The 13,835-nt window shown below is 43.0% G+C and overlaps 1 pseudogene across 1 annotated transcript; it reads right to left on the minus strand.

Annotated features, from left to right (window-relative positions):
- Positions 1 to 10,003: 10,003 nt before the first annotated feature.
- LOC103252542 lies at positions 10,004 to 10,778 on the minus strand (annotated as a pseudogene). The gene has a single exon (XR_503796.1). The product of XR_503796.1 is annotated as a G-protein-signaling modulator 3 pseudogene (transcript).
- Positions 10,779 to 13,835: the final 3,057 nt, after the last annotated feature.

Here is a 13,835-nt window from a genome sequence, read left to right on the forward strand (position 1 = left end):
CGACGCTGCTGTCCCTGCGTCACTCCTGTTGACGTTGCACATTTCATTCCAATCCATTGCACAAGCAAGAGGTAGTGGGAATCTTGCCATTGAAATGCCACCATTTCTGGAACGGAGGGCTGGAAGCCAACCAGTCCTTTGGATATCTCAGTAGGAGGCAGCGAAAAGTTTCTGCTGAAGGACACCAGTACAAACGGCTTTTATGCAAGAGGACATGGGAATACTTCAAATTATCTACCTTCAAAAGCTGAGTGTTTGAGTTGCTACCCGAGAACGGATTCCTGAGTCTGTGAAATGGAAAAACAAAGGTGTTCAGGGCTGGGTAACAGGGCGAAGGCTTTTCCCAGCTGTAGAATTCAAGGATGATGAAAGGGAGATGCGACAGAATGTAAAACAAATTGTGCACTGGATGGTGGAAAATACAGATTTGAAAGTTAAGTGTCTGGAACAAAAGAGAGATGAGTCACTGGAATTTACAAGTTACTATAGGAAACAAAGATAAAGCGATCATGAGGGGAGAGTAACACTGGTAGCGAAATGGCATTCTGTTAACTGCAGAACTGGACGATGGCAGAAACTGTTCATCAACTCCGGGAAAGAGTAGTCATTATGGAAGACAACAGCAGATAATAACGTTTACGGAGGGACTGACAGCGACAAACTTGGATGTCTGGCAATTATGTCAAATGGTAGCATAGATTTTTCTTCCTCTTCGATGTGGTAAATCAGAGATGAGGTCTGAGGGCATTCAGTTTCCAGCAGGAGGGAGAGGAAAGCTTGGTTTTCCAGAGGGAAACTGCTTTCCACTGTACCAAACAGAAGATCCTCTCGTGTGAAGATAGAAAACATGCTTGGTGTTTGAACTTTTGTGTGTAGATGTAAAATACATGTGAGGAAAAGTGCATCACCGTCCCTGTGACTGCCACTCAGGTCAAGAACTAGGACATCGCCAGCCCCTCGTTGTATCCTTCCCAGCCACAAACCCTGCCTTCCTCTAGAGTTCTGTTGTGACAATTCCCTTGCTTTTCCTTATACATTTATGATATGAATATGCTTCCCAAAACAATAGAGCTCAGTTTCGTCTACTTTTGAGTGGCATGTATTTATATATAGACAAACAAAGCCACAGTCGTCTTTTGGGTCCAACCTCTTTTGCACAATGCGATTTGTATTACATTCATCCTTGTGTGTAGATGAGGCTTGTTCACTTCCAATGACAGGTCACATCCCATTAGATGAATGTCTCACAATTTGTTCATTCTTTTGTTTCTGGACATCTTGGTTTGTGGTAGAGATTCATAGCAAATCACCACCTGCTGGGCACCCCCTGTTCCTGGGCACATCCGGCTGACCTTTGCTACAAGCCTTTCTTTCAGTAGGGTATGCAGGTGAGGTCTGTCCTGGCCCATACACATCCCCACGTATGATCCTCCATGATCTTTCCTCTCCCTCTGGACAAAGTCACTCCTGGTGATCTTGGAAGCCATGTGTGGAGGACGGTAGAGCCTCAAGATAGAAAACACATGGCTTCCTGAAGCACCACTAGCATGAAAGTGACCCAGGAGTGCCCCTGAATACGGAACATACCTATTGACCTAATATGGGAGTAAGAAATAAACGTTTCCTGTGTTAAGTGAGGTTTGGGAGGTTACGTGTCACAGTAGCCAGCTTCACCTTAACTAATATGGAGTTGTTTCCAGTTTGGGCTATGACGAACAGTGCTGCCATGAAGTCTTGAACATGTATCTTGCTGCACGCAAGTATGCATTTCTGTAGGGTGTACACTTGGGAGAGGAGCTGTTGCATATGTCCAACTTTGTGAGATGATGCCAAACTGCTTCCAACATGTACTCTTCCAGTTTACACTTTCACCAAAAGTGATAAGAATTCTGTGCTCCATGCCCTCATCAATACCTGGTATTATCAGACCTGTTAACTTTTGCCAGTAGGAAGGGAGGAGAGCGGTTTCTCACGGTGGTATACAATTTGCATTTCCGTGATAACTGAGGTCGCCCACAGTTTCATGTGTTTGTTGGCTATTTGGATTCCCTCTTGTATGTGGTCCCTTTGTTTAGTCCTCATTTTGTTTGTGTCTTTTCTTTTTCTTGATCAGCCTCAGCTGTGGCTTGTCAAAATTTTGTCAGTTTTCTCCCGGGTTGTCTGCCTACTGGTGTGTAAGATTTTTAAAAAATATATTCTAAGCTGAGCTCGGTGGCTCAGCCTGTAATCCCGTGCCTTTGGGAGGCTGAGGTGAGTGTATTGCCTGAGCCCGTGGGTTTGAGACCCGCCTGGGCAGCGAGACCTCATCTCTACAATAAATCAAAAAATCAGCCGGGCGTAGTAGCGCATACCTGTAATTCCGGCTACTTGGAAGGCTGAGGCAGAAGGATCGCCGGAGCCCAGCAGCTCGAGGCTGCGGTGGCCGGGAGCGGCCACTGCACTCCAGTCTGGGTGACAGAGTGAGACTCCAACTCAATATATATATATATATATATATTCTGACTATTAGGCCCTCGTTAATTATATGTGTTGGCAATTAGCCTCACCTGTTCTATGACAAAAAATGTCTTTTTTGCTTTTTGAGTGTTGTCTTTGGTAAATATGGTTTTAATGTAATGAAATATATCAGTTTTTTCCTTTATGGTTAGTAATTTTTGAGCATCTTGATTAAGAAACCCTTCTCATAAAGATTTTCCTAAATTATTTTCTAAAATTTTTATAGCTTTGACTTTTACATTTAGTTGTTCGATCTACCAACAATTATTATTTGCATATTGTGAGATAGGAATCCAATTTCAATTTCTCCCAAGTGATTCTCAGTTGTTCTAGCACCATTAGTGATCAATTTGTCCTTTTTCCACTGCCCTGACTTGCTACCTCTGTCAAGTAACAGTCTGTTTGAGGGCTTTCTATTTTGTTCCCATGGGCTATTTATTTCTGCAACAATTCCACTATCTATCTTGATTATTATAGCTTTATATGGGCTTGATGTTTGGTATAGCAAGGACTCTCAATAATTCTTTTTCAAAAATCTCTTTGGTTTTTGAAACTTTTTCTATTTTCATGTTAATTTTATGTATTCATTTATCGAGTTGGGGTCTCACTCTATTGCCCAGGCTAGAGTGCAGTGCATGACTACAGCTTACCATAGCTTAGACTTCTTGGGCTCAGGCGATCCATTCACCTCAGCCTCCCAAGTAGCTAGGACTACAGGCACACATCACTACACCTGGCTAATTTTTTGATTTTCTGTTCTATAGAAATGAGGTCTCACTATGTTGCCTAGGCTGGTCTCAAACTCCTGGGCTCATGCTATCCTCCCACCTCAGTTTCCCAAAGTGCTGAGATTGGAGGTGTGAGCCACCATGCCCAGTCTTCATGTGAGTTTTACAATCATCTTGAGAAAACTTTATTGAGTTCTCCAACCCATGAATATGGCGTAGTCCCTCCAAATATGTGAATCTTCACTAAAGTCTCAATTGATTCTTTTTTTTTTTTTTTTTTTTGAGTTGGAGTCTCACTCCACCCAGACTGGAGTGCAGTGGCCGCTCCCGGCCACCGCAGCCTCGACCTGCTGCGCTCCAGCGATCTTTCCGCCTCAGCCTTCCAAGTAGCTGCAATTACAGGCATGCGCTACCACGCCCCGCTTATTCTCAATTGATTCTTACATACTAGTTTTGGATTCAGAAACTTCCCAAAGTCATCTTAATTCTAGTAATTTATCTATAGATTTTTAAAAATTTTCTATTTACATGATTTGTATTATGCATAACTAGATCTTCATTTCTACCTTTTCAATCCTTGTAACTTTTATTTCATTTTTCATTCTGTATTGTCTAGGACCTCCCGTACACAGTTGAGGGGAAATAGTCATAGTAAGCATTCTCACCTTGTTCTTAATCTCAAAGGGAAAGCTTTTAATATTTTGCCATAAATATTATATTCACTCTAGGATTTCAAATAGATATTACTTATCAGATTAAGAAATTTCCCTCCTAATTCTGGTTTGCTAAAAATTACTTTAATTACCAACTGTTAGGCCAGGCTCGGTGGCTCAGCCTGTAATCCCAGGGCTTTGGGAGGATGAGGTGAGTGGATTGCCTGAGCCCGCGGGTTCGTGACCTGCCTGGGCCACTTGGCGAGACCTCATCTCTACAATAAATCAAAAATCAGCCGGGCTCGGTGGCTCAGCCTGTAATCCCGCACCTTTGGGAGGCTGAGATGAGTGGATTGCCTGAGCCCTGGGCAGTGAGACCTCATTTCTACAATAAATCAAAAAATCAGCCGGGCGTGGTGCACATGCCTGTAATTCCGGCTACTCGGAAGGCTGAGGCGGCAGGATCGCTGAAGCCCAGCAGCTCGAGGCTGTGGTGGCCAGGAGCGGCCACTGCACTCCAGTCTGGGCGACAGAGTGAGACTCCAACTCCTAAAAAAAAAAAAAAAAAAAAATCAGCCGTGCGTGATAGCACGCGCCTGTAGTTCCGGCTACTTGGAAGGCTGAGGTGGAAGGATCACCAGAACCCAACAGGTCGAGTCTGCAGTGGCCCAGAGCATGCCACTGCACTCCATTCTGAGTGATAGAGTGAGATTCCAACTCAAAAAAAAAAAAAAAATTATCAAATGTTAAATTTACGTATTGGTATAAACCCCAGTTGATCACAATGTATTATTCTTCTCTTCGAATATAATTGGATTTTGCCTGCAGATAACTTTTAAAGGATTTTTTGGCATTGATATTCATGAGTGCGATTGGTCCATAATTTACTCTTCTTACCATGATCCTTGTGAGGTTTTAGAATCTATGTTATATCAGCTTTATATGAACTGTGGATGTCTCTCTTTTTTTGTTGTCTAGAAGCATGTGTAAAAGTATAATTGAATGTTAATTTTATGTTTGGTAGAACTTACTGCAGAAGCTGTCAGAGTCTAGGGTTTTCTTTATTGGAAGATTTTTTAAAAACTGAGAATTCAATGTATGGTTTTACAACTATTCAAGTTTTCTATTTCTTCTTGAGTCCATCAAACTTTTCCAGGAATGCCTTTATTTAATACAGATCATCAAAATATATAAGAAGAAAGTAGTTCATAATGTCCTCATTCTCTGTCAGCTTTCTGAAGCATATGTAGTTTCATTCCTCGTTTTGTTTACTTGTGCTTTTTCTTGATCACCCTCAGCTTTGGCTTGTCAGTTTTATTACCCTTTTCAAACAACCAACTCTTGTTGTTTGTTGATCTTCTCTGTGGTCTATTTCTTTTCTACTTCATAAATTTATTAATTCCTTCCTGTTGCCCCCTTTGAATTTAATTTGCTATTCTTTTTACATTTTTATTATCTATTTTAATGCTCATTTGGTAAAAGGAAATGATAGTGGCATTATCTGCTCTTTCATGGAGTTGAGGAGAGATGAAATCTTGCCTAGCATGAACTCTCATTAGAAGTTATATCGTTGGAAGAATTGTGAATGCCAACACTGGATAGTTCAGATGTCATTTATCTTTAGGCTTAGAAAGGAATACAGAAGTCCCATTACAGTTTAAGGATTTGGTTCTTGATAACTGCTATTGTAAGAAAATGTGAGCCGGGCTCGGTGGCTCAGCCTGTAATCCTGCGCCTTTGGGAGGCTGAGGTGAGTGGATTTCCTGAGCCCGCGGGTTTGAGACCCGCCTGGGCAGCGAGACCTCATCTCTACAATAAATCAAAAAATCAGCCAGGCGTGGTAGCGCATGCCTGTAATTCCGGTTACTTGGAAGGCTGAGGCAGAAGGATCGCCGGAGCGCAGCAGGTCGAGGCTGCGGTGGCCAGGAGCGGCCACTGCACTCCAGTCTGGGTGACAGAGTGAGACTCCACTTCAAAAAAAAAAAAAAAAATGAAAAGAAAATGTGACATTAAGAAAGTTGGGACTTAAGGGGGAAAATTTGTCTGGAGAGCCAAGAGAGGAAATACATCGATAAAAGATCACTAAATAGTCATGCATTCACTAAACCAAGATGACAGGACAACACCTTCAACAACAGCAATCTCAATGACGTCTTACCTATTTCAACTAGTAATAATGAAATTGTATGTGCTTTCTAGTGATCATTTCTTGTTCTATAGATTTTTTTCCAGTTTCAGTAGATTTGTAAATTCACTGTGTGTGTGTGTGTGTGTTTACAGATATGCATGTTAAGCAGTTTTTTTGCTTGAGTCTCATACTTCTCTTAATGTCCAATGTTTTTCTGAATTTAATGTTTAGGAATTATGGAGTTCATCTTCTGACAATTATTCTTATATTTACCACTCCACAGACACTATTGGGAATGCATGTATAAGCCTTTCCTTTCTCCCTCCCTCCTCCCTTCCTTTCTTCCTCCCCAAACACCTGTTGAATGCCTACTACATACTGTCTAGGCATTGTTCAAGGAATACAGCAATGAACCAAACAAGAAAGTCCCAGCTTGTATGTAGCTCCCAATCTAGTGGAAGTAGACAAATAGTAATGAATTAATAAACTATACATGTCAGATGAAAGTAAGTGCTACAGAGAAGCATAGCTCAGGTAAAGGAGGCAGAGAGTGCCAGGAAATGAAAAATAGAATTGAGGGAAGTTTATAATTTATATGGTGTAACCAGGGAAGCCTTCACAGGGAAGGTGACATTCAAGTAAAGACTTGAAGGAGAATGAGGGAGGAGCCATGTGGCTATGGGAAGTCTGAAGTGAACATTCCAGGCTAAAAGAACAAGTGCAAATACCAAGCCCTCGATCCTTGGAAACCATGGTAAACTTTTAGTCTAAAGGAAATGGTAAACCATGGGAAAGTTATTCACAGACCAGTGACAGTGATAGGAGTTACGCTCCTAATGTGTTACTCTGTCTCTGTGTTGGGAGTAGACCAAAGAACAGCAAGGGTGGAAGCAGGTAAACCAGTGAGCTACATGCTTTAAAAAGAGGGGCTGGACGTTGTGGCTCGCACTTGTAATCCCAGCATTTTAGGAGGCAGAAGCGAGAGGATTGCCTGAGCCCAGGAATTTGAGAACAACCTGGGCAACTTGGTGAGACCTCATCCCTACAATAAATCAAAACATTAGCCAGGCATGGTGGTGTGCACCTGGAGTTCCATTGACTTGGAAGACTGAAGAGGAAGGATCACCTGAGCCCAGCAGGTCGAGGCTGCGGTGGCCGTGAACATGCCCCTTCACTCCAACCTGGATGACAGAGTGAGACCCCAACTCAAGAAAAAGAGAGAGAGAGACAGAGAGAGAGAACAGAATTTGCTGATAGATTCAATGGCAGATGTGAAACCAAGTCTGAGGTCCAGGATAACACTACACTTTTTTGGCCTGAACAGCTAGAAGGATAAAGTGCTTTTTCTAGAAAGGAGGCAGCTGCTGAGGGAGTAGGCTTAGAAGAGTAGACCAGAAGGTGAGTGTTGTTGAGGATGCTAAGTTTGAGAAGTGTGTGAGGCAATCAAATGGGGCAGCTGGATACTTGAGTTCAAACTGAGGTGCAAGATAGGCTATCACTATTAATTTGGGAATTATAAGCAAATAAATATTTTGTAAGGCTTTGTTATAAAAAAAGTCTTTTCTTTCTTTGCCACTGACTTTATCTCACAAAGTTTTCCTCCAAATTCAAATTTTTCTTCTTTTACTAATTATCCCAGACAAGAGAGACTTTTCTCTCCTGAAAATGAAATTCTCTAACTTTGGCAATAGACAGGAAAAAGTTCAAACATTCACACTGAAATATGATTTTCATATAAATATATACATAATATAAATTCCCCATTAAAATATGGAACATACATTTGTAAAGTAAAATGTAGCAAGACAAATATGTCATTATTAATTATCTGCAGGTCTGTTACAAACTTAGGTCAACCACATATGGAGCAAGAATTTAAAAACCCTAAACCCTTGGACATACTTGGTGCCATTTCTCTAATTTCCACTTAAGATCATTTCCTGCTAACCTGAATGATGGTTTTCCATCTTACCTCCAGAACAACCTTGACATTCTCTCATGGATATTGCTCACAGTTTTGCTCCCCATTTTCCTTTCCATGGTCTCTAGTGGCCAAGGCTACCTGATTCATCTGTGGAGCTAAAAAACAAAACAAAACAAAATGCTTTCTTCTCCCTCACTATTGGCACTGCAAAGAAATGCTCATTACATGTGAATCTTGCTTTTACTTTGAAGCTTCAAAGTTTGAAACTTTTAAGTTTCAAATAAAACCTTCCTTGCCCTTCTCTAACTTTCCTTCCTTGGGCAAATCGCCTGTTTCACTGGGCAAATTAGAAAGTCAAAGGAAAGACCACAGTGCTTTCCATTTTCCTCATCTACTTAATGATACGGCACTGATAGTCTTCTAATCAGGAGTCATATATGTAGTAGGTCAATATAATATGTTTTATCCTCTCTTCTCTGTTCTTTTGGTACTCTATTTGCTCTTCCATCCATCCCTCTAAACTTCTGTTTATCCATTTGCTGACCCATCTATTTAATAACAACCCAAGGTCCGTTATTGTTTCCAAACTGCTTTTATTGTGGTCTCCTTACAGCAATGCACTAGATGAAGAAGAAGCATTCTATGTTTATGTAGCCTAGGCCCAATGGACATGAACACAACATTTCTGTACTTCTACCCATCTTCCCTCTCACTTTCTTCTTTCAGGTGCCCTAATTCCTAGCGTATCCAATCCTGTTCTTTTTTCCATGTAACATTAGAACGTCCTTGCATTCTAGTCATGGTCACTGTCAGCTTTGTAGAATTAATTACTTTATCTCTTCATCCAAAATGGCACCCAAACATGTCCCAAAATCCAAATCTTGGGACTTGTGACTTTGCAGTTATGAAAGTCTCTTGATGTACTCTTTAGTAAGGAAATTGAGGAGAGCTAGAATTCTGTTTTGATACTGGGGATTCCAAGCCAGACACGGTGGCTCATACCTGTCATCCCAGCTCTTTGGGAGCCAGAGGCAAGAGGATTGCCTGAGCCCAAGGGTTTAAGACCAGCCTGGGCAACTTGGCAAGACCTCATCTCTACCATAAATCAAAAAATTAGCTGGGTGTGGTGGCACATGCCTGTGGTTCCAGCTACTTGGAAGGCTGAAGTGGAAGAATCACTTGAGTCCAGGAGGTCGAGGCTGTGGTGGTCATGAGTGGGCCACTGCACTCCAGCCTGGGTGGTAGAGTGAGATTCTGACTCAGAAAAAAAAAACCGAGTCCAGTTTCCTCTGATCTCAAAGCCTTTCCGTGGTAATTCTATCCTTTCCTCCCTTTGTCCCATCTGTTTGGGAAGAGTGTCACTCGTCATGCCAAGGTTGGTTCTTCCCTCTGTGCCCTAAAGCCCACTCCCACCAACCTCTTCTGAGATCTTTTTTTTTTTTCCAGAGGGGAGTTATATTTATTTATACAGCCAAAGCATCCGACAGACTCAGCAGCAGTGGGGAGAGAGGGTGGGCAGGGCTAAAGGTTTATTCACAGCCTATAGGCCCCTCAGTCTTGGGGCTAGGGGGTGGTGGTGGGAATAGGAAAGTAGTCCTAATCTCTTAGCTGTGCCCACCCACCCATCCTTTCTTCTTACTGGGAGGGAGGGTAAAGCTGTCTTGCAGGTCATAACCTTGGGAGATTTGTCTTTTTTTGGTAAGTGGAGGCCTGAGTCCTAGGACCCTGTCTAGTAGCTTGACAACTGGTCAGGAACTTGACAACTGGCCCTACAGCAACCCTAGCCACTCTCTGAGATGGCTGCCTGAGATCCTCTTACTGCCTCAAGCTTCCAAGTACTTGGGGAACAAGTTAAATGACGGGCCTACCTTGCCTATTCCCAGGGTTTGAGGAATTACTTTATCTCTTCATCCAAAATGGCACCCAAACATGTCCCAAAATCCACATCTTGGGACTTGTGACTTTGCAGTTATGAAAGTCTCTTGATGTACTCTTTAGTAAGGAAATTGAGGAGAGCTAGAATTCTGTTTTGATACTGGGGATTCCAAGCCAGACACGGTGGCTCATACCTGTCATCCCAGCTTTCCCAGGGAAAGTGATGAGGGCAATGAATATTGAGATTTCTGCTGGATCTTCCAGTCTTTGGTGCCCCTGCCAAGCAAGAGTTGAGGGCATGCCCAGCTTTGAGTCCCAGGGTGGAGGAGGGACTGGTTGGGAGCTTAAATCTCAGCAGTGTGTGTGTCTCAGCAGGTGTGTGTGTGTGGGGGGGGCCGGGACCTTTGCTCCTCCATTCGACCCCCACCCTGAACTCTCAGCAGCAATTCCAGGAGCTCCTGCCCCCCTAGGGGGAGAGGAGGCTCTGACCGCTGGGCTTCCATCCACTGGCACTGGTGACTGAGGATGGTGCTGTAGAACTGTTCTTTGTCCTCGAGAGGCCGGGGTGGGGCAGGGGCTAGGCCTGGGGGGTTTTGAGGGGTGTGGAAGGTTGCCCTCTGCTCCTCCAGGCAGAGGGACTGGGCCTTAGCCACCAGGTCCAGAAGGAGCTCAGTTTGCATGGAAAGCAGGGAGGCAGAGCAAGGCCCCAGGGCTGTGTGGCGGGTCCCTGGAGGAGGAGGGGACAGAGGAGCAGATCGCCAAGGCCGAGTGGTGGAGTTCAGAGGGGGCCAGCCTTGTTCATCCTGAGGGGGGCCCTGCTCACCATCTTCTTCCTGGGGTCTCTCGGCCTCCATCCCCTGGAGGGGAGAAACTGATGGGGGAGGGGTGGCTGGGATTTGTAGGAGGGCCGGAACCTTGGGTTCCTAAGGGGAGTGGGGGCTGGAAGGGGTGGGGGTGAGCTGGGGGCTGGATGCCTGGGTCTCTTCTGAGATCTTAGCTCTTGCTTCTTCTGAGATGCTATCTTTCTTGCACCTGGACTCTCTCCTTCTCTGCTAGCTCCTTTCTCCTTCCACAACACACTCAGGCATCTCAAGCTCTAACAGTTTCTCTGTTGTCTCCTGCTAGTGCCCCCACTGCGACCACACACATCATCAGCAACTTCATCTTGCCCACTGCCATCCCACTCCTTAGCTCCTTGTAGTTTGACTCATATCCTTACCACTCTTCTGGCTTCTCCTCTCCAGGTTATCAGGGACCAAGTGCAGTGGCCTTTTTTTGAGTTTCACTGTTGTCAACTCTTCTCTGTAGCATTTGACACCATGTGGAACTTGACAGGGGAGCTAATGACAGTTGAAGAAGGTTTTTGGTAAAGAACAGCTGCTCTTTGAGGAAGGCTTGGTTTACTTACCTGGATCTTGTCCTCAGTCTTGTGGGTCAAGAAACTAGACTTTCCTCATATATCTATTGATGGAAATGCCCTTGGGAATAGGATGACACTCACTGAACTCCCAAGTGCTATGGGGGGGGCACATTTTTAACACAATGGTAGGCAGAATTTCTCTCTGTCTTGCTCTTTGGCATCCAACAAAGTTTGATTATCATCAAAATGTGCCTTATGTATATTAGCTGTCAGGTGCTGCTGTGTTATCTGGCTCCATCTTATTGGCTCATTGTTTAATTTTGTAGGCTTGTTTATCTTCTCTAGCCCTCATTTCTGTAACTGTAAAAATAAGTATATTACCTATTTTGGGGGATTGTTGCAAAATATATCAATATGTCACAGAGACAGCAAATAAAAGGTGCTTAATGTCATCAGTATCATCACCAACAAACATTTGAACACTGCATCGTACCAGACCCAGTAGCTGTCTGGGTTACCAGCTGTGGCTAGGGCACTGTCCCCATGTGTAAGCAACTTTAGCTTTCTGGGGGTGGCAGAGATAAACAGCCCAATGCCCTACAGGAACTTACTTGGAAGCATATCAAAGGTATTATGCAGGTACAGAGACACTGCTTAGCTCCTTGGGGTTTCCTGAATCTCAACTCTGTGGGACCATCTCACGCCATTTTCCACATCTCGCACAGGTTCAATGTCACCCTTTCCCCAATATTTTGCTGCCATGTGCCCTTGTACTTACTGTTTTGTAGCATTCATCACACAGGAACTTATTTCCTGATGTCTGTCTCAGACTCTGAGCTCCCTGAGACCAAGGACTATCTCTTCCTTGTCCATCGTTGTACCCCGTGGCCTGGTGCAGTGCCTGCCACATAGCAGAAGCAGGAGAGAGATTTGTTTAACTGAACTGAGAACACTAAGGGGCTTGGAGGGTTGTATAAGGGAGTGGTTGAGATGTGAAAAGACTATAGGGATGAGACAATGAAGGGTGTTTTTTGCTAGAGGGAGATCAGACTTTATATGGTAGAGAATGAACCATTGAAATATTTTAAGCAAGGGATCCAAACAGGTTGTAGCTTAGAAAGTTCATTGAGGCAATAGCGTAGTATATTCTGGAGAGTGTGTGCCTAGGGTCTGGGGAAGACAGGTATCCAAGTGCAACTTAAGAGGATCTTGCTAAAGATCAGGTGAGAAATCATGAGGACCCAAACTAAAGCATAGGCATAGGGATGGAGCAAGATGTCCAAGGGTCAGAATTAATGGGATTCATATTTAGTGAGCAAGCACCAAGAAAGAAGGAAAAGTCTAGATTGACTTCCAAGTTCATATTTTGTGTGGTGGATAGTAGGACCCACTGTCATCCGAAGATGAGCTTTGGCATCAGACAGCTAGGATGTGACATCAGGCATCACTACCCTTAGTTTTTCCATCTGTAAGAAAAAATGTAACATCTTCCTTGGAGGTTGTGTGATGTGAGATGTCTAGCACTGAGCAGAGACAACACTTTAGTCAGTATATTTGTTCCCACTGCCTATGAATATAATCAGGCTGTGGCTAAAAGTATAAAAGTAGATTCAGTGGGGGAAGACAGAGAATTTGGTTTTGCGTACTTTAAGTTTTAGGCATCTTTGTGGTAGTTATATTTTGAACACATAATGAAAGGTCTTCACACTGAAACTAGGGCTTACAGCATTGTAAGCTTCTACAGTTCTTGTAAGAGATTTTTCATAAATATTTCATATTCCCCCCTCTTCTTAAACTTTTAGAACCTGTTATGGACACAACAAGTTGAAACAGGTTTGCCCTGAGGAATATTAGAGAGAGCATAGACTTTGAAATCAAACCTGACAGAGAGGGAATGTCTATTTCTGACTCTGACTTCCCAGTAAAGAATGAAGTCGACAGTTGCTATTTCTCAGGGTGGTGCATGGACAAAATACCTCGTGTGGTTGAACCAAATAGTCCCTCAGTAAGTGAGTACATTTTTTTCCCTCACAGTCCCAAATCACAACAAACATGTAGTTTAAAAAATGTAAGAACCACTTTAACTCCCATGGGCTGACCTGTAGTTAGTAGACACATTTTCAGTCAAATATCCACTTCTTAGAACTATGCTATTCAACCAAGTGTTTATAATTATATATTGACCAAAGATAACAAAATATATAGAGTAAAAGGCTAACTCAGTAACATCTGGGGAAAATTAGCATACTAAAATAAAAATGTGTTAGAATTCAAATTCAATGTGAAGAATTAAAATGAAAATGGAATTTAGTTATTTCTCAATTATCCAGAGACTAATTTGTCACAACACCTTATCAATTCCATAGTTGTGAGGATCTGTGTTAATTTGCTTTGCTGCTAGTTTTGATTGGTGACATCATCTCTAATGTCATTTTTATTATAAGGGTGTACAACTTTGCAAAAGACACACTTTTCCAGCAGTGTAAGAAGAGAAGAATAAATGTCTTTTGAAAGCTTCAAATCTTTTACTGTATAAAGTGGTAAATTGTGGATAATTATTAGTCTTTAGCCATCGGTTCCTGTTTTAATCCAAAGTAGCAAAAGAGTCAAATGAGGTGGCTCATGCTCATAATCCTAACACTTTGGGAGGCCGAGGAGGGCCGACTCCTTG

The sequence above is a fragment of the Carlito syrichta genome, unplaced genomic scaffold (genome assembly GCF_000164805.1).
Source record: "Carlito syrichta isolate Samal-C Ts95f unplaced genomic scaffold, Tarsius_syrichta-2.0.1 Scaffold166711, whole genome shotgun sequence".
In the NCBI taxonomy this organism is placed as follows: domain Eukaryota; kingdom Metazoa; phylum Chordata; class Mammalia; order Primates; family Tarsiidae; genus Carlito; species Carlito syrichta.